The sequence below is a fragment of the Suncus etruscus genome, chromosome 4 (genome assembly GCF_024139225.1).
Source record: "Suncus etruscus isolate mSunEtr1 chromosome 4, mSunEtr1.pri.cur, whole genome shotgun sequence".
NCBI classification, from domain to species: domain Eukaryota; kingdom Metazoa; phylum Chordata; class Mammalia; order Eulipotyphla; family Soricidae; genus Suncus; species Suncus etruscus.
The window spans coordinates 40,000,897-40,019,117 of NC_064851.1; the positions used below are offsets into that span (position 1 = coordinate 40,000,897).

At 39.6% G+C, this 18,221-nt stretch overlaps 1 long non-coding RNA gene across 1 annotated transcript; it reads left to right on the forward strand.

The window, feature by feature from the left end:
• Nucleotides 1-6,362: 6,362 nt before the first annotated feature.
• Nucleotides 6,363-18,108, forward strand: LOC126005963 (uncharacterized). Its single transcript, XR_007494829.1, has 3 exons — nucleotides 6,363-6,416; nucleotides 6,755-6,864; nucleotides 18,091-18,108. It is a non-coding gene; the product is annotated as an uncharacterized LOC126005963 (long non-coding RNA).
• Nucleotides 18,109-18,221: the final 113 nt, after the last annotated feature.

An 18,221-nucleotide genomic window follows, 5' to 3' on the forward strand; every position in this document is an offset into this window, starting at 1 on the left:
ACCTACCACCTCCACTCACCCAACTCTCCTTCCTTAGGGGGCCAGGAATGGGGAGAAGAAAGGTGGGCAACTGGAAGCTAGAGGATTTGTGGGAAGAGATAGCAGTACTATGTGGGTGACATAAATTGACATGTATTGACACTGCCTCACCTCCGGAAGGGTTTTTTCCAACTATGTAGGCTTAATCACATCATTCCTGTGAGATATGTGATTCCTAGGATTAAATCCTGCGATCTTTAGAGTACTAGACTCTTTGTAATGGGTAGATACACAGAGTATTTCTCTTAATCACTTACAAAGAATTTAAAATTCTGGGCCATTGAATCAACTCTCTCTCTCTCTCTCTCTCTCTCTCTCTCTCTCTCTCTCTCTCTCCTCTTCATCTCTCACTCTCTCTTCTCTTCCCTCTCCTAAAAGTGATTAAACAGAACAACCTAGAAATTCAACTTGTAGGTGTTTTACTACCACAGTTTGTAAATCACTTAACTACTTGCTTTAGTTTGGCTTTTTGAATTTAACTTTCACACAAACAAGTTTCCAGTTGTACTTACTTTTGCAGATAAATGACAGGCACAATATTAAGTGAAATTTTAACCTTCATGCCAAAGAGCAAAACTTAGTAGATAACTTGGGGGAATTTAAAAATGATAGTTTTCTAACTCAGAAAGACCACTTTTTCTCAGAAAAAGAAATACCTCTGGAATCCAGAGCAAAGCAAAGAGCGATTCTGGTTTGAATTTTAGGGTTCTCCCTTTGCTACCTCTTTTCTCCTTGCTTTTCTGCCTACAAAAATGTTACTACAGCAGTTAATATAATGAGTAATATTAGTTTTACTGTATACCAGGTACTCACTCTATCATGTTTTAATAAAGCTGAACGTGTCAAAACAATGCTTGTAAAAATTTCAGTTAACACTTGAACAGCCTAACACTTTAAGGCTCTGAACAGTCAAAATTTTATATGTATATCTATCTATCTATCTATCTATCTATCTATCTATCTATTTATTTATTTATTTATTTTTGGGCTGCACCCAGTGATGCTCAGGGGTTACTCCTGGCTAAGCACTCAGAAATCAATCGCTCCTGGCTTGGGGGACTGACCATATGAGATGCCAGGAATTGGACCACGGTCCGTCCTGGGTCAGCTGAATGCAAGGCAAACACCCTACTGCTGCGCCATTGCTCCTGCCCCACTTAAAGCTATTCATAACCTAGAGCTTTAAAATAAAGCAGATGGTTAACTCACATTTTGTGAATTAAATGTATGTATTCAATGTATGCGATTTTATGCTAGTGTATGTTAGATGTATGTATTAGATCTTACAATAAAATAAGCTAGAGACAAAAAATTGGAACCAAGTCTGAAGAAGTAGCTAGCTGTAGAGCAATTTGCATTGTAAATATAAGATCTTAGGTTCAACCTAGTGGGCACAACAATAATGGCAATAATGATTAATAATTATAATAGTGGATTTTGAGTGCATGATTATTATGTTCTTTATTCTTTTAACCTTGTCTTGTTAAGAGAGAAGAAGAGAAGGACTGGAAAAGATCTGTGAGTAAGTGGTCCCCATATAGGTCAAAAGTCTAGTGTGTGCTTACTTTCATTTTGAATAAAGAAAAGCTTTTTCACACTAGCTTAAGAAGGCAGAGCGGAATAGTTCCAGGTCCCACCCAGATATAACTCAACATCCTCCCAGGTTTTGCAGAAAGTCATGAAGTAATGCTGTCTTCTGATGGATAATATGCTCTTAAGTATAATGTACAGGGGTTCATTTGCACAAGGATTAAAGGAGTTACAGAGCTTGCATTGCATGTGGCTGACTCCAGTTGGATCCCAGCACTGAATATGGCCCCTCCATGAGCATTAAAGGAGAAAGTTCCTGAGCACAGCTGGGAATTGGCCCCAAAATAAACAAAATAAAATTTTATATCTATACACAGACACACAGAGAATTATCTTGAGTATCTTCTAGAAATACCATCACAATTCTTAGCTTTTAACTAAAAGGGATCCATAACTTGGATATAATTAATGCCAGATCTGCAGTTTTAAATGAAAAGCATGTAGGATTAACATCTACTTTGAAAGCTCTGTTCAAGTGACGGTTTTGTGGGAAAAGCAAGAGGCTACAAATGAGGCTAAGTATCCAACACTTAGTGGGGCCAGGGTTCTGCACATTTGTTTTCCCTTTTGCCTCAGATCAACTATCTCTATAGAGAGGTTATTGGACAGCTCAAATGACAAGTTGAGAACCTGTGCAAGGGGCCTGATATAAAAACCTCAAATAGATATTTCTTTTTCCTAAAAACCTTTGCCTCTTTACCAGCATGATTTATGCACACTACTTTGTTTTTTTATGGCTTCCTGAGTTGGTTGCTTTAGACTAAAAATTTGTGTGTTATGAGCCTCAGTGGTGCATGATTTCTTAGGTTTTTAATTACAAAATGTAGTTTTGACCTATTAAATCATGTGTGAGGTAAATTTGCCATAATAAAACCCTTATTAATCCTCCACAATTAAGAATTTACTGTTCTTTTGGCTGAACTTTTTATTGAATTTTCCCATGAGAACAATTTCAGAACTGATTGGAAAGAAACTTTTTAGCCTACAATCAACCAAAAGAGCAAATACGAGAAATAGGATTCAGGGAAATAACTTCTTTTTTTTTTTTTTTTTTTTTTGGTTTTTTGGGTCACAACCGGTGGTGCTCAGGGGTTACTCCTGGCTGTCTGCTCAGAAATAGCTCCAGGTCATGGCACGGGGGACCATATGGGACACCGGGGATTCGAACAACCACCTTGTGGTCCTGGATCGGCTGCTTGCAAGGCAAATGCGCTGCTGTCTATGTCTCCGGGCCCAGAAATAACTTCTTAAGTGGAGCAGACTTCCTGCTTTTGGCCAATGGCATCTCTTGAAACCTGATGCAGTTCTGAGATAGACAATGTTCCTATTTATAGAAGAGCAAAAGGGATAAAGAAATATCACATAACTTGACCAAAAGGCACAAGTCACTAAATGGCAGAGCTGGGGTTTTAAACAGACCATAAGGCCCTAAAATGCATGCACTTAACTAGCCTATTAAACTTCTATCAATAATAACTATAATGAAGAAGATGGCAATAATACACATATAGTATTTGCTGGCACCAGCACTGTCCCATGCTAATATATGTGTATTTCATTTATTTTAACAACTGTGTGTGTGTGTGTGTGTGTATTATTATCTCCCTTTTAAGACAAAGGAAACTGAGTCAGAAATGTTAAGAACCCTATTTAAGATGCTACGGATGCCAGTGGCAGGACTTGGCCACAAGCCCAAACTGTAAACTGTGGAGTCCCTGTGCTTTCCTCATATTACACCATTTCGCCCTATTTTACCATTCCCACTCCAAACCCATTGTCAAAGCCAACATGTTTCCCTTTGCTCTTCAACCCTGCAAGTGCCTTCCATCCACAGGGCCTTTGCTATAATCTTTCTTTCTTTTACTTTTAAACTTAATTTTTAATTATTTATTGATAGATTGGTTATTGGATAACAGTGATGCTCAGGGTTTACTCCTGACTCTGCACTCAGAAATCGTCCCTGGCAGGCTGGGGGATCATATGGAATTCTGGGAATTGAACTGAGTCCCTCCCAGGTTGGCTGTGTGCAAGGTAATGCCCTACCGCTGTGCCCTCCCTCCGGCCCCCATGCAGTCTTTCTTTTGGGCTCTGCAATGTATGTTTCTCCTCCTCTCTTAGACCCAAGTTCCTCATGTATAAAGTGTGTGCGTGTGTGTGTGTGTGTGTGTGTGTGTGTGTGTGTGTGTGTGTGTGTGTGAATTCTCTCTTCACAGTGCTATGACTGTCCTGGGGTGACAACTGTCCAAAGTGGGTATGGGTTAGGCGTTCAAAGCATGACCAGCCTTTTGCATTTCTTAGGCTCAAAACCCAGCTCAGGTCCCTTTTTGTCTGAGGACAATGTAATCAGCTGGCCTTTGAGCCCCCACAGTCTTCTGTGTCTTTATCTATGTTTAGCACTGATCACACTTATTTTGTTTCCTGGTTACTTTTGTCTGTGTTTGTCTCTCTCACTAGACTTGGGGGTTCTCAGGGTCAGTGACAATGTCTCTAGATGCAGGCCAGGAATTTGGGCTTATAAATTCTTCTTATTTACTTATTTATTTTGGTGCATTGAATTAAAAAATAATGTGGCAAGACTGTGAGTTCCATTCACTCTGTCCTACATGCTCTGCCTTAATTTCTTAAGAAGACTAAGCATAACACTTGCTGTGGTGATTCAGGAACAGAGCCAGGCTGCCTCCTCCTGCTCCATCTGCTATTGTTCTCTCCCCTCCATTGCTCAAACCACCAACCATCCTCTTGACAAAGGGCCTCCTTCCTGGTTGTAATTCCATTGCCACAAAATGCCCTGAAGTCCTTAGGTTGGGCAACCTGAATACAAAAGTGATAAGAGCAACCTTTGATTGTCTTTGATTGGAATAGTGTGACTGATGTACCAGATCTGCTTCTCTCCCAAATCTCTTCAAATGATTTCCCCAGAGATGCAAAACCTTTGATCTAGAATTTTTGATCCAGGGCATTGTCTTCCAATATGTTCTAAACTCTGGGACAGGGGACACTTCAAAAGGCTTTCTTCATTATCTAGTACCCTTGCATTATTTTGATTATCAGCCTCATTACAGAAACCCAAACCCCGAAGACCCAAGGCATCCTGGAAACTGCCTTTTTGGAGTGAGTTGATGGGTGGTGTGAGGGAGGAGACTTTGTCAGAAAGAAGCCTTGGAAAAAGAGGACTGGGATACAGAAAAAATATAAGAGAATAAAAGGTGGAGACAATTAATGGTGAGGCTGGGTGTCCTCAACTTCTTGACAAGACTAGCAAAAGAGGAAGGGTCCTATTGGATTCCCATTGGTGATTGCAACCACTCTGTGAAAGAGGGAACTTTATTCCTCATGGTGTCAGTTAAATGGCTGTGAGTCAGAAAGGCAGCACACTCAGGGAGCTAGAGACAATGACTTTGGAACTACACAACCACAGAATTTGTCTCCAGCTCTGTTGAAGACTGATTCCATGACCCTGATTGGTTGACCCTTGCTTTCCTTATCTATAAGGAGCATAATTAATGTTCTAAAAAGTTACTGGGAGGATTAAAATTATCTTAATGGTGAACACTTAATAAAACATAATATCAAAAAAATAAAAACATTGAAAGGAAAGGAAGAAAGGAGAATGAAAGAAAGGAAGAAGGAAGAAGGAAAGGAAAGGAAGAAGTGGAGAGATGGGCAAATTGGTTATCAGACATCAATTGTATTGTATAATAATGAATAGAAATTAGATTTTCAGTGATACACATAATGGAGTACATACAAACTTGATATATAAGCCCATATTATTGCTACCACATCATGTTACAAACCATTATTACTATATAATTAAAACATTTTTAAACATGATTCAGAGAGATAGTATAGTAGGTAGGTAATTATTTGCCTTGCATGTAGCTGACCCAAGTTTGTTGCCCAGCACTGCATATGGTACCTTGAATCCCAACAAGAGTATCTCTGAGCACAGCCAGGGGAAAGCCAAAATTAAAAAAAAAAAAAGTTATTCAGGGAGGTAGTCTGATCTACTCTGATAATTTCTCTGTTGTAAAGAGGCAGGTAGAGGACCAGAGTGAGAGGCAGACTGGCTATGCCCCTATAGTACTCTTCAGTGTTCACCCCTGAAGGATTTGATCAGAAGTGTTATCAGACTCTGCCCTCCAAGTTAGCTAAAAAAATGGATTAATGAGATCATGTAGCTTGATCCAGTTATATATCTAGGGCCACAGAGCTGAGGAAATAACAAACTCAAATCTGGGCTGTGTCTTATATTCTGTGGTCAGTACCCCGGAGTTTTAGGGTGTGGAAAAAGCAGACTTCATGAGGAAAATCTATACTATCTCTCAACTCCTAAAATTCCCCATCCTCAAACTAAAAAACTGATAATTCATGCTCCATAGAAAGGAGAGATAGTTCCTCAAATAGAAGATTTGCAGGTTGGGTCTCCTGGGGGAAATGACAATTCCTAGATGCTCAATGAGCATAAGGCCCAGGTTGCTTTTTTTTTTCTAGCCCTCCTTGCTTTCTTGTGGGTGTTTTCCTTGTCTTCTCAGCTCACTACTTCCTACTCTAGGCTTTTCCCTTCCCCCATGCTCCTCTGCCCTCCCTCCTTCCTATCAGGGCTAGGCAATGATTGAAATTATTGATTCAGTCCTGCTGAGCTGCATCTTGGCTGGCTCACCAGTTCGAGGGCCCGGCCTCAGCACAGTCTGCTGGTTTCCTCTGCTCAGCACCAGGGGCAGTTGGTACTGCAGAACCTCCTGGAGAGTCATCAATGAAGACCTAAGCCTCAAGTGGTAATGGAGGTGGGTTCTCAATCTCGATGCTGCTACTGAATCCTGGGCAATAGTGCCTCTCTGAAGATAAGCCCCTTTAATTTTGTGATTGTGAAGGAGGTTGGCTTTCCAAGTTTCAAATCCAAAGTTCCCCAAACCAGAATTCTTAACTGTCCTGAGAAGTATATTTGGGGATTCTCCTTCATATTGCAGGAATCAGTTGGAACCTAAAGAATGAAGACATAGCTGTGTCTTGTGTGATAGTAAAAGCATCATCTTGGGGGAAATTTTGATCGGTCTTTTTATACAGAGTATCCTATATTATTCTGCCTTTTAAGTTTTTCTGCTTGCCCTCATTTATTTCCCAGAGATTCTGCGGAGCCCAAGTAATGTGCATGAATATTGCGTAACATTCTGTGGACGCATACAATATTGTAGAAATAATTTAATTGACAACCTGTAATGAAAAGAGCGCTGGGTAAGTCGCTTGGGTTGCAATTTCTCTATATATTTTTACATTGCCAGGGATAGTGCTGTTGACATGAATAGGCCCGTATTGATTTCATTTAAAATTTTCAACATCCGAATGATGTGAGCAGTGATCTGTGGGAAGATACTGCAGAGTTGTCGGCATAGCCCCTGCTAACAAAATACCATTTTAAAAGGATTTTTCTATTAGCATTTGCAAAGAGAGGAGAAAATGAAAAGGGTTATAAGAATGTTTAAATTCTCACTGACCAAAGAAATATGAAGTCACCATCTTCATTTTACTCTTAATTAATTGAGTTATTGGAGCTTATATAATCCTCTGTTAAATAGCTCAAAGAAAGTAGGCTGGGACCTTGAGGTGCTGTATAGAATACTTTGTTTTCAAAAAGTAGTGACTTCAATGACCCTCTGAGACAGTCCCTGATGGCACTCAGCCTCCCCCTAGAAATGGATTTCAAATGTGGCAGCAACTCCTTAATGCCGCCCTGTTAATGAGTTCCAATTCAGTGGTTATGAGTTAGCATCATTTAGCAACAGTAGCACAAATTAGATTTTCAAACTTTCAGCCATGCAGTTTTTTTGTAGTATGTGAGCCCACCAGTTGGCTCACAAAAGGTGGAGAGGAGGTGACCCAAGAGCTATTGTTGAACTCACATCTGTATGTTAAATCTGGAGTCTGAGTGTACTCCAAAAGAGGGTTGTTCATCAGGGAAGAGGTTTATTGTGGAAATATGGGGAAGGTACCACAATAGCTATTACCTTCATCTTTCTCTCTCATTCTCTCTCTCTTTTTCTTTCTGTTTTGGTTTGGGCCACATCTGGCAATGCTCAGGATTTATTCCTCACTCTGTGTTCAGGGATCACTCCTAGTGGGGCATGTGTGGTGTTGGGAATTCAACCTGGGTAAGCTATCTGCAAGGCAAGTGCCCTACCATTGTAGTATAGCTTGGACCATGTCTTCATCTCTTTGTTAGCTAAGAAGCTACCAAGGGCAGGCAGTGGAACAGATTTAGTGTCAATGGCTATCCAAGTCCCTAGAGTTTCAAAATCTCACTCTCAAGTAGCTTCAGCCTTCCTGCATTTCTAAGAGCTGGTCCTTACCTTACTCAGATTAACAAGATTTGAAAGGAAAATACAGGATCAGAGTAATACAGAGCCGTGGTGACCGTTCTGATATAGACCATCAAAATATAGACTAAATGGGGGATTCTTTCATAAATCTTGCCACAACTGTGCTTCTTTGGGTTGTAGAACTCCCTTTCCTGCTCAATCATGTACAGGGGTATTGTCAACCTTCATGAAATTGTGAAGAAGTGCTTCCAGGATGTTGCTTTAAAGTGAATGAACTAATTTTCTCCTCAATTCTGGGAGTAACATAAGGGATGGAGCAGAAAAGAGAAGAAACTGGAAAGGAAGTCACAGGTCCCAGTTATAACTCTAAGGCCAATGAGATGGCATAAAATATGTTTTCAGCACCAGAAATAGTACAGAGGTTAAGGCACTTACCAGGCTTACATACAAATAATTATCATTTCATCACCATGTATGGTCTCCCAGAACTTCCAGGACTGATTCCAGATCACAGATTTAGAAGCAAGCTGTGAGCACCATCAGGTATCGGCCCCCTGTAAAAACAACAACAACAACAACCAAACAACAAAAGGAAGAACAACAACAAATGTGTTTAGAGGTATGTGTGTGAGAGAGAGAGAGAGAAAGAGAGAAAAAGAGAAAGAGAGAGAGACAGTTAGTGTATATAGTAGGTAAAGTCGCTTGCAACTCAGCTCATTTCAATACCTGGCACCATATATGGTCTTCTGAGCACTGCCATGTATCACCCTTGACAGAATAGAAAACAAGTCCTATGCATGTGGCCCCAAATTACCAACAAGAAAAGATTAATCAACATAGGTTCAAGCAGGCCTACCCAAAGAACAGATAATTGCACAGATAAATTGTCTAGATTACAAAACTCATGGAAGTCATTTTAATAGAAATAAAGGGATTTATATTGAACAAACATTTTTTGTATGTTTTAAAATAACTGAACTGTTCTTATCGCTGTCCAGAACTGTCAATGAGGTCATTCAAATGCTATCTTAGGCCTAGGCCTAGGGCTATTTGAGGACTGTGTTCTTTAGAATGATGGTTGGTCCAACAAGTAGAACCAATCACAAAGACTCCTCCAGAAGCCTTCCACCAGATTCCCACTGAACACCCTGGAACACAGCTGCAGTGGCTTCAAGACCTGCCTCCAGATCCCTTTCCCCTACCTCCAAGGTCCTGCCAGCAAGCCTCATATTGTTAGAGACAAATATGTGGGCTATTCACTGCTGTGGAAAGTGCCCAGAGGATATTGTCAAACAATGGGGGTGAATGTGGTACAGAATTATATGTTTATACTCAAGGATCTAGAAATTCTTTCTGATGAACTTCTCAGAAACTAAGTGGGAGCTATTCTTCACTGTGCACTAGTATAATGACTCTAACTTAGTAGAAAAAAAATAAATTGCAGCACTGGACTCAGGTGGCCTTGCAGTACTGACCCTCTTGATCTGTCTGGGTCCAAAACTACATACTGCAGAGGGATCCTGTTATGTGGCTTCTAAGATGGAGCCACAGCACAGCAGGTACCAACAGGAAGACCAGAGAGTCAGTCGATTTGTTTTAGGTATATTTTGTTGCTGACTAAATTTGTCCTTGGCTCTTACCATGGACCTGGAAGTCCAGTGGGAAACAGATCATCTAAGGAGAAACAGCAAGAAGGGAAGAGGCCAAGAGGTGGTTAGAATACATCATCAAATTTTTTGCCACATGACTGGAGAATGCAGGAATTTACCCAAAAACAAAATTTGTTTTTTAACTCCTGCAAGCAGCAGAATGGAACCTAGGATGGTGCATCTGACTGATCACCTTAGTTCTCTGGTCCTCAGACAAGTCACTCATTGTCAGGATCTTTTGTCATCATGCCAAGAGAGTAGAAAGAATATTTAAGGAGACTCAGGATGGTTTGTGGACACAAGAATTAAGGCATATTGCTTGGTTTGGTGAGAAAATGATTCTATGTAAAATTCTCTTTCAAACCTTCAAATTAATTCAGTAGATTCTCCCCATTGGTGCAGTGTCTTTAACACCTTTTTAATAATTTAGTTTTTCTTTTTAACATATGATAAGCCTCATGCTCAGAGTCTTCAATGAGCTGTGGCATATAGCAGTAACTTAATAACATGTTATTTTATTTCTTAATAAATTCCTTTTGTAAAAGATCATGAGACAAGACTGTCTTCTTATGTGGGCTGAAGAGAAAGTACAGTGGGCAAGGTGCTTGCTTTCACGTTCAATTTCTGGCATCCTATAGGGTTCCCTGAAGCACTACCAAGAGTAATTTCTAATGCAGAGCCAAAAAGAACCTCTTCACATCACCAGGTATGACCCCCAAATCAAACAAAACAAACAAAATATTTTATGCTTATGGTAATAATACCAGGGTCCAGGAACTTTTAAGTATCACTGTCTATTAATTCATTTATTTTGGAAACAACCCTGAAGCTATAATGTTATTATATATGAAAAAACTGAGGTAGATAAAGTAAATAGCTAACCTGTAAGTTTGTGAAACCATGATTCCTTTTTGGAGTGCTGGGGTATTTAAGCAGTGCCAGGAGTTCTGCCCTCCCCAACTATTCTGGGTGAACTGGGATGGCAGTTCAGTGCAAGAACCAGAGGATGTGATGCTGTTCTGGTCCTAGGGTGCTGGGAATCTCTAGGTTATGCCAGTGCTTTTGGAATCTTCCAGATATATACTCAGCAATGCTCCAAAGCTCCAAACACTACTCTCTACTGTGATTAGAGGACCACAAGATATTGGGAATCAACTCAAGGTTTAATGTGTGCTAAGTCTATATCTTATTCAATCTTCTGGTCTCCAGAATTCCTTTTTTGTTGTTTTGGTCTTCAGGGGACATATCTGGCAGTACTTGGTGCTCAATATCTACTCCTGGCTCAGTGCTTTAGAATTGGTCCCAGCAGTGCTTGAGAACCATGTAGAGTCCAGGACTGAACTTGGGGCTCCCACTTGCAAAACCAGTATTTAAGCCCTGTGAGCCATCTCAAGGACCCCAAAGCCAGGATTAAGATTAAATCATTCTAGCTCAAGATATAGATATGGGGGAGTAAATTGTGTATCATCCTGATCTCCAACTTGCTGATAGCCCTTACCTATTTCACCTCACAAGAGCACAGACTGAACCCAAGTAAGAGCCCTGATCAGGGCAAGCCCATTCCAACCTGGACCCTTCTCTCTCTGAACTTTCAGATTCTTATCCTTCACATAACAGCTAATAGTAGCATCCATTTTTCTAGAACTTAGAAGAAATAAGTGAACCTTGGTCAAATCAGAGAAAATAACACAGTGTTCTATAAAAGGAAAGAAAGACTTGCTATCTGTGGAAATACAACCTGGTTTGAGGATGACCACTTATATTTACTGTCTTGAGATATCAAGGGATCCCCATCAAAAATCTCACTTGTTCAGTAAAATAGGAATTAAAGCAGTAAGATTTTGAAGAAATGTTTATGTGTTCTTCAAGAACCTGTAGAGATAATGGACTGTGTCCTTAAGTGACTTAAGTTAATCAGTAAAGCCAAACTATGACATATCTTTAACTTTAAAAATAATCACATTTAAAATTATTTTTAAAAGTTTACATGTAGGAGGCCAGGGAGATAGCATGGAGGTAGGGCATTTGCCTCGCATGCAGAAAGAGAGTGGTTCGAACCCCGGCATCCCATATGGTCCCCCAAGCCTGCCAGGAGTGATTTCTGAGAGTAGAGCCAGGAGTAACCCCTGAGCGCTGCCGGATGTGACCCCCCCCCCAAGAAAAAAGGTTTACATATAGAATTTATAGTTTATTATAGAAAATATCTAAATACAATTGATGGAAAGATAGGACCCCATTAATACCTCGGTTTGTATTTATCTGATACACATACAGAAACATTTTTAAAAACAAACAAAAAGCTAAGACTATATCAAACATACTGCCTTTCTACTTCCCTTTTCACTTCAATCGACACTATGTTCTTGTTCCATGGTCCAGGTCTCTGGGAGGCAAGTATGCAAGTTTCTGATTGGAGACAGGGGGGTTTTAAAAGGCTGTCTAGCTTCCTAGTTCTCAAGACTGTAAATGAAGGGTCTTATGATAGCTGTCAAGAGCCATTAGTGTAACAAGATATCACTCCAAAATCAGAGAGCAAATCCTTTTGTCTATTTGGAGTTTGATCCCTTTATATATTTGGGGCCTCATTAAAGAAGAGGTCTGTGATAGTGTTGCTTGTTTTCTACATATATAAAACTCAGAAATACACTTAAATTAAAACAAACTCTTCTTCCCTCTTCATTTGTCATTTAAGGAACATTTTTAAAAAGTGTTAAAACTAATGTACTAGCAAACTGGAATGTAGTAATAATATTTTAGATAGACAAAAATGTACCCCAGTAAAGAAATAAAGACATAGCTACAGATGATTATGACAAGGGAAAAGAGGTCTGAATCAATCCGATGTTATCTCATTTTTAAAGTTAAGCTGTTTTGAATTTTAAAATTGTCCTTACAAAGAATCAGTGGAATTATTATGTTATTCTAAGCATGCTCTTTTATGACAACAGCATGGGCCTTTAAATCATTTTTGTATCTTTTATTTTGAAAGTTTCTCACATATTTGAAGTCTTGCCTAGTGGCCAAACTTGAGTGTTTCTACAGCTCTGTGGAAACACAAGCTCACCTCCTGCTCCTGGCACCCCACTCCCTCCAGCTTTAATTAATACCGTACAATAAAATTCCTACTCTGCAGCCAAACCACCATCGGCTGTAATCTTGTCAGCTCTCATAAGCCAAACAGAAACACACACTTTTTCTTGTTGGTGTTCAATCGCCTGCATCTGCTATTTAATTTCCAGAGCAACCTCATCTTGCTGTTCTGTGTATCCTTTCCTCCCTTCTGTTTATTTATTTGCCTTTCATATTTTTTTCCAAAGAAAACCCTGGGCAACAAGTGGTACACATCCCATAGTGAAGATTCTAATGGCAGATGTCATGGTTCTTGATGATGGAGACGTTCTTTCCAAATTGCAGCATATGCAGAATAAAGAATTCAAGGAATTAACCTGAGAATGGCTTTACCTTTATCTAGATCAACTGTTGAGGCCTGAACACACAGAGGTGATTGAGTTGTCTCAAAGGGCATAACTCGAATTTTGATATCATTCTTACTCATAAAGAATGCATAAAATTGCATCGTGTATTGCCGTGCTTGTATAACAGCCACTGTTTTAAGTACTAAATCAAGTATTCTTGAGGCAAGTGGCTATACTTGTGAACCACATCTGTACCCACCTCACTTTAAAACAAACTACAAAAAAAGCTTTAGAACTTTGTAGTGCTAGTTGAAGTGAGACTCAAGTGTACATTCATATCATTCTCATCTCCATAGCCATTACCCAAATCCTCAAACTCAAGTCCTGCTGGCAGGAAACTTTGATTTCACTCACACAATCAGAATCTCCTCGTCCAAGAACAGAGAGCCACAAGTCTACATGTTCTTTATATCATTAATGTTTTAAGAGTATTTATTCCAAAGTATTTTGTAAACAAAGTTGATACTTAGAGTTAGGGGTTGGGTTTTAGTCTTTTTATTACTAAATACAAGTAATATATACTGTGATAAGATAATGGAAAGAAATGGTATTTATCTCAAGCTTGTAGAAGTTAAGATTGTTGTTGAAACTTTAACTCCAAATTTTCTGGCTTTCATGTGAATGGAATTTCCAAGCTAATGCAGCACTGAATTCGCTTTTGGGGATTTTGATTTGCTTTTTAAGAAAAGCTGGTGTTTGACTACATGTTCAAACACGGCATGTATTCTTATGAGCGATGTGAGATTCAAATAAACACAACGAGTGCGTTCATTTTGATGACCTCCCCATCACACATTCAAATAAACACAAATGTTCTCAAATGTAGAAAAGCAGCTGTGTTTATGTCAACGTGCAAAGCACCAGATATATACATTCAGATTCACTCATCTATCTGGAGCCATGTACCTCCACTCGTCGTTAAAAATTTAGTGGAAAATCATGCATGGGGTATGTGTAATGTGCAATTTTCAACTATACACACATCTCTAAACAAATTTTCTTCAAGCATGTTACTGACATTTGTTCTAATTGAAGATGAAGCCTGCAGAAACTTTGAAGTTTTTGAAACTGAAACAAAGCAAAATTTCAGTTGCTACCAGAGGGCACTAGCTTGTCTAAGTTGCTCTGGTGACTGGGCAAAGTCACCTTTCCTAATGGTCACAGCTGCCTTTTTCTTTTACCTTCTCTTCATTGCCTTTTCTTTCCCCACTATTCACTTTTTCCTTTTATTCCCTTCTCTTTTTCTATTCTCCTTTCCTCCTTAGACTCCTCTCCTCTCTCTCTTCTTTCACCTGCCCTCTGTCTGTCTGCCTTCTTCAGGTTCAATAAAACCTGGGAGAATTATGTTCTTTTTCCTCTCCCCTTTCTTCCTTCTTGTCCTTTTCTTCCTTCCTAGCAAACCCACGGATAAAGCCAGCTCCAGAGTTAGACTTGTTTCCCTTGTTTGCTTTACATATCACAAATGTGAAACGTGACAAATCTTTCCTTCAGACTCAGCTGGAACAGCTCAGGCATTAATACTGGTTAAGCACTACTTGCTGCAGAAGAACCAACTTTGGCTTTGTATGTCAGACTAAAACAACATTTCCATCTTGAATTTCTCCACATAGAAGTGGCTCCTAAACACAACTAAGCTGAGCACAGAACAGGCTGAGCATCATGGGAATGTGTCTTACATCCACAAAGCATTAAAGGTGGCCCCACCCACAAAGTAGCTAAGTTGACTGAGATTTGTCTATGTACCTGGGATCGTGAAAAGAATTTTGAGTGTTTTAATTTATTTAGTGGTAAGCTGCTCCTGAGGTAATTCTTGCTACTGTTTTCTTTCTTTCTTTTTTTTTTTTTCTTTTTTCTTTTTTTGGTCACACCCGGCAGCGCTCAGGGATTATTCCTGGATCTACACTCAGAAATCGCTCCAGGCAGGCTTGGGGGGACCATCTGGGATGCCGGGATTTGAACCACCATCCTTTTGCATTCCAGGCAAACGCCTTACCTCCATGCTATCTCTCCAGCCCCATTGCTACTGCTTTCTTTTATACTGGGAAAAGATAATGAAGTTAGCTTCTCAGGGCTGGGGACCCAGAAGGTGGTTGTGACATAGACACACCAGTTCTAGTCCTCACAACCTTAGAGAAATTGGGAACACAAATTTTATAAATAATAGAACTTAGTTGGAAGAGCACCATACCTGGTGGTACTCGGGGCTTACTCCTGGATCTGCACTCAGGAATCATTCTTGACAGACTCAGGAAACCACATGGAATGCTGAGGGTTCAACCTGTGTTGGCTGTATGCAAAGCAAGAACCTTACCAGATCTAGCCCTGATTTTTAAATGTTATCCAAAATATTCCAGAAATATTTTAAATGTTATCCAAAATATTCAGAAACTCTGCCAGCCAATTAAATCTGGTAGTTGGATTAAGCTCCCAACCAACTTTTACAGTGCTCATCAAAGTAGATAGTACTGCCCCGGTAAGTGTTAGCAGAGGGGGAGTGAAATAGGTGCAACTGGGGGTGATTTCTGTCTGTTTATAGGAAATATATGTCCAGGTGTCCTTTGATAATTTCTCTTTTGAAAAGGGGGAGTAGACCAAATAAGTTTGGGGACATCTGGAAGGATATTTTCTGTATCTTGTTCTCCAAAGTTAGAAAATATGATTAATAATGAATTTGAGGAGAACAAAAGATTTAGAGGCAGAAATCTCATTCATGAGTGAATTCAATCAATTCCTATGAAATGACCTTGATCAAGTCACTTGTATTCAGTTTCCTCACCTGCAAAACAGAGATAATTGCCGCCTTATGAGAGTCATTATGAGAATCACGCAATCCTCGAAGCTCTGATGTAATATGCAGATTGAAAGCATGTTGTAAACTCTAAGCATAATTAGAAACTATTGTTGCTATTATCACTTCTTTACAACTGAGCATGAGGATTCTCATAGAAAGCAGACTTGTAGTCTCCATGCACAGTTGTGTGGCCCCTACTCTACAGAGGAAGCCTCAAAACTCAGAAAACTTAAGGAAATTGTTGAAGGGTACAAAACTAGGATAAAGGAAAAATGAAGTCCAGACTAATCTATTTGACTCCAAAGCTTGGTGTTGCCCCTTTGCTCTCTGCCATTGACAGCATATATTAGATTAGACTTTATATTAATCCAGGTCTACCAATATAGCGAGGGCTAGTTCAGAAAACTTGTCAAAATGACAGCTTCTGTTTCTGCTAGAATGGGTTTCAAGTGGATAAAGATTCATGAGGAAGGGAAGGCAAGCGTGTTTCAGGGAGTTTAGGCAAGGTCAGAGCCTCATAACCTACTCACAGTCCACTCTCAATGCAGTGCTTGAGGATACAAAAAGGAGAGCTCTATTATGAGAGCACTCCATCTCTTCTTTCTCTCAAGCATAAGCCACTGTGGGTTTCAGTTCTGCTCTTATCTCTGTTGTGTGTGGAGTTGAGCTGTAGGCCTACTGGGCTGGAACCATGTTGGGAAGAAAGATTAGTTGAGTCCCTTGGTGGAATGATGCTTAGTAGCCTGCAAAGAAAAATCACATTCACACCTACCAGCTTTCTTAATCTGAGAGGAACATGGGAGCCTGCTTCTGCATTGTCTCTTTGTGTTCATCCTCTGTTGGTTTAGAACTCGGGCAAGGAAGAAGGATGCTATCCTGTGGTCCTCTTACACCCCAGCATAAACCTGAGAGGATGGAAAAGAGAAGAGAGTTCACTCTCTCGATCTTTGCTTTTCTCCTGACAGACCACTTTCTAGGCTACCATTAAACAAATGGACATACTTTGAGAAACCTAAAGACCAAAAATATCAATTTCTTGAAGATTGGTCAAGTACTTAGTGCTCTGTTAAAAAAAAAAACTGGGGAAAAATGATTCAGCCTTTTGTAAAGGTCCTTAAGTTGGTGGTGAAGGAGTGGGGTTCTCCTTTGCACTCTGGGGGTTCTTTATATGAAGTTTAGTGAATTACAAGTCACGTCTAATAAAGATCAATTTAATTCACTTCCTGTCACTAAAGAGGAAAGAAAGGCAACCTTGTGGGTATAACAAATATCTAGCCCTATGGAATTATAGGATGAATGGTTTCAACAGTTGTAATGATAACAATAATCAATACAAATTAGGGACATGCTTCTATTTTAATGCACTTAGTAACCAGATCTCTTGTCCTCAAATAAGTCTAAAAGAGAATTGTGTTCTCCTAACTGATTCAAGTGCTATGGTGGAGGAGGAGTATATGTGTGTGGGCATTTGTGTGTGTGTGTGTGTGTGTGTGTGTGTGTGTGTGTGCCTTCCCTTTTCTCTTAGGGATTCTGTAGCTTCCTTCATTCTTCGCTTCTCTCATATTACAGAAAGAAGGTAATTTTTCCTGGCCATTTACTCAAGCTCATTAAAGACTGGAGAGAACAAACAATGCTACTCCTCAGAGACTACCATTCAAAGTCACTCTACAATTCTCTGTTCTAATACTTGAGACAAATTAATTATTCCTTAGTGAAAAGTGTATAATTCCTATTCTTCATTTTTGGGGGGTGGGGAATAATAATGGGAAGTTTATATCTGAGTGAAAAGCTGTCTGTGCTAAAGGGAAATGAGAAAAAATGTGTGTTCTGAGAGGGTAAAAGCAATTATTCTAATAATAATTCTAAGAATATTAATGTCTTTTTAAAGTAGATTGCCTTCAAATAAACACAGAGGTGGAAGCAATGGGAGGCTGGTTTATTTATTAATCATTTCAAATGTGCATTCTTCTAAATGAACAACTGCACGATCAACTTTGCCGGCACATATTAAATTTAGTTAAACAGCAACTTGCAAATGTCTCAAAACTTTTGTAACCAGAGACTAATTTGTTTAACACGTTTAAAATGTTATACTGATGTAAAGCCCCACATATTAAACTTCAAAGGGAGAAAGCTCTAGAGAGTTTCTCATTTTAAAGACTACATGCTGGAAATGAGATGGAGACAAGTCTCATTCTCTATTCTCCTGTTTTGTTTTTAAATACAAGGCCATCTCAGAACCCTGGTCCTCATCCTCAGCACTGTTTCAGTCATCTGCAGAACAGCAAGTATCTAACTGTGGGGACTGGAAGGCTATGGGTAAGAAAGGCCCAGTGTTTCCCTTTCATCTCTATTAATT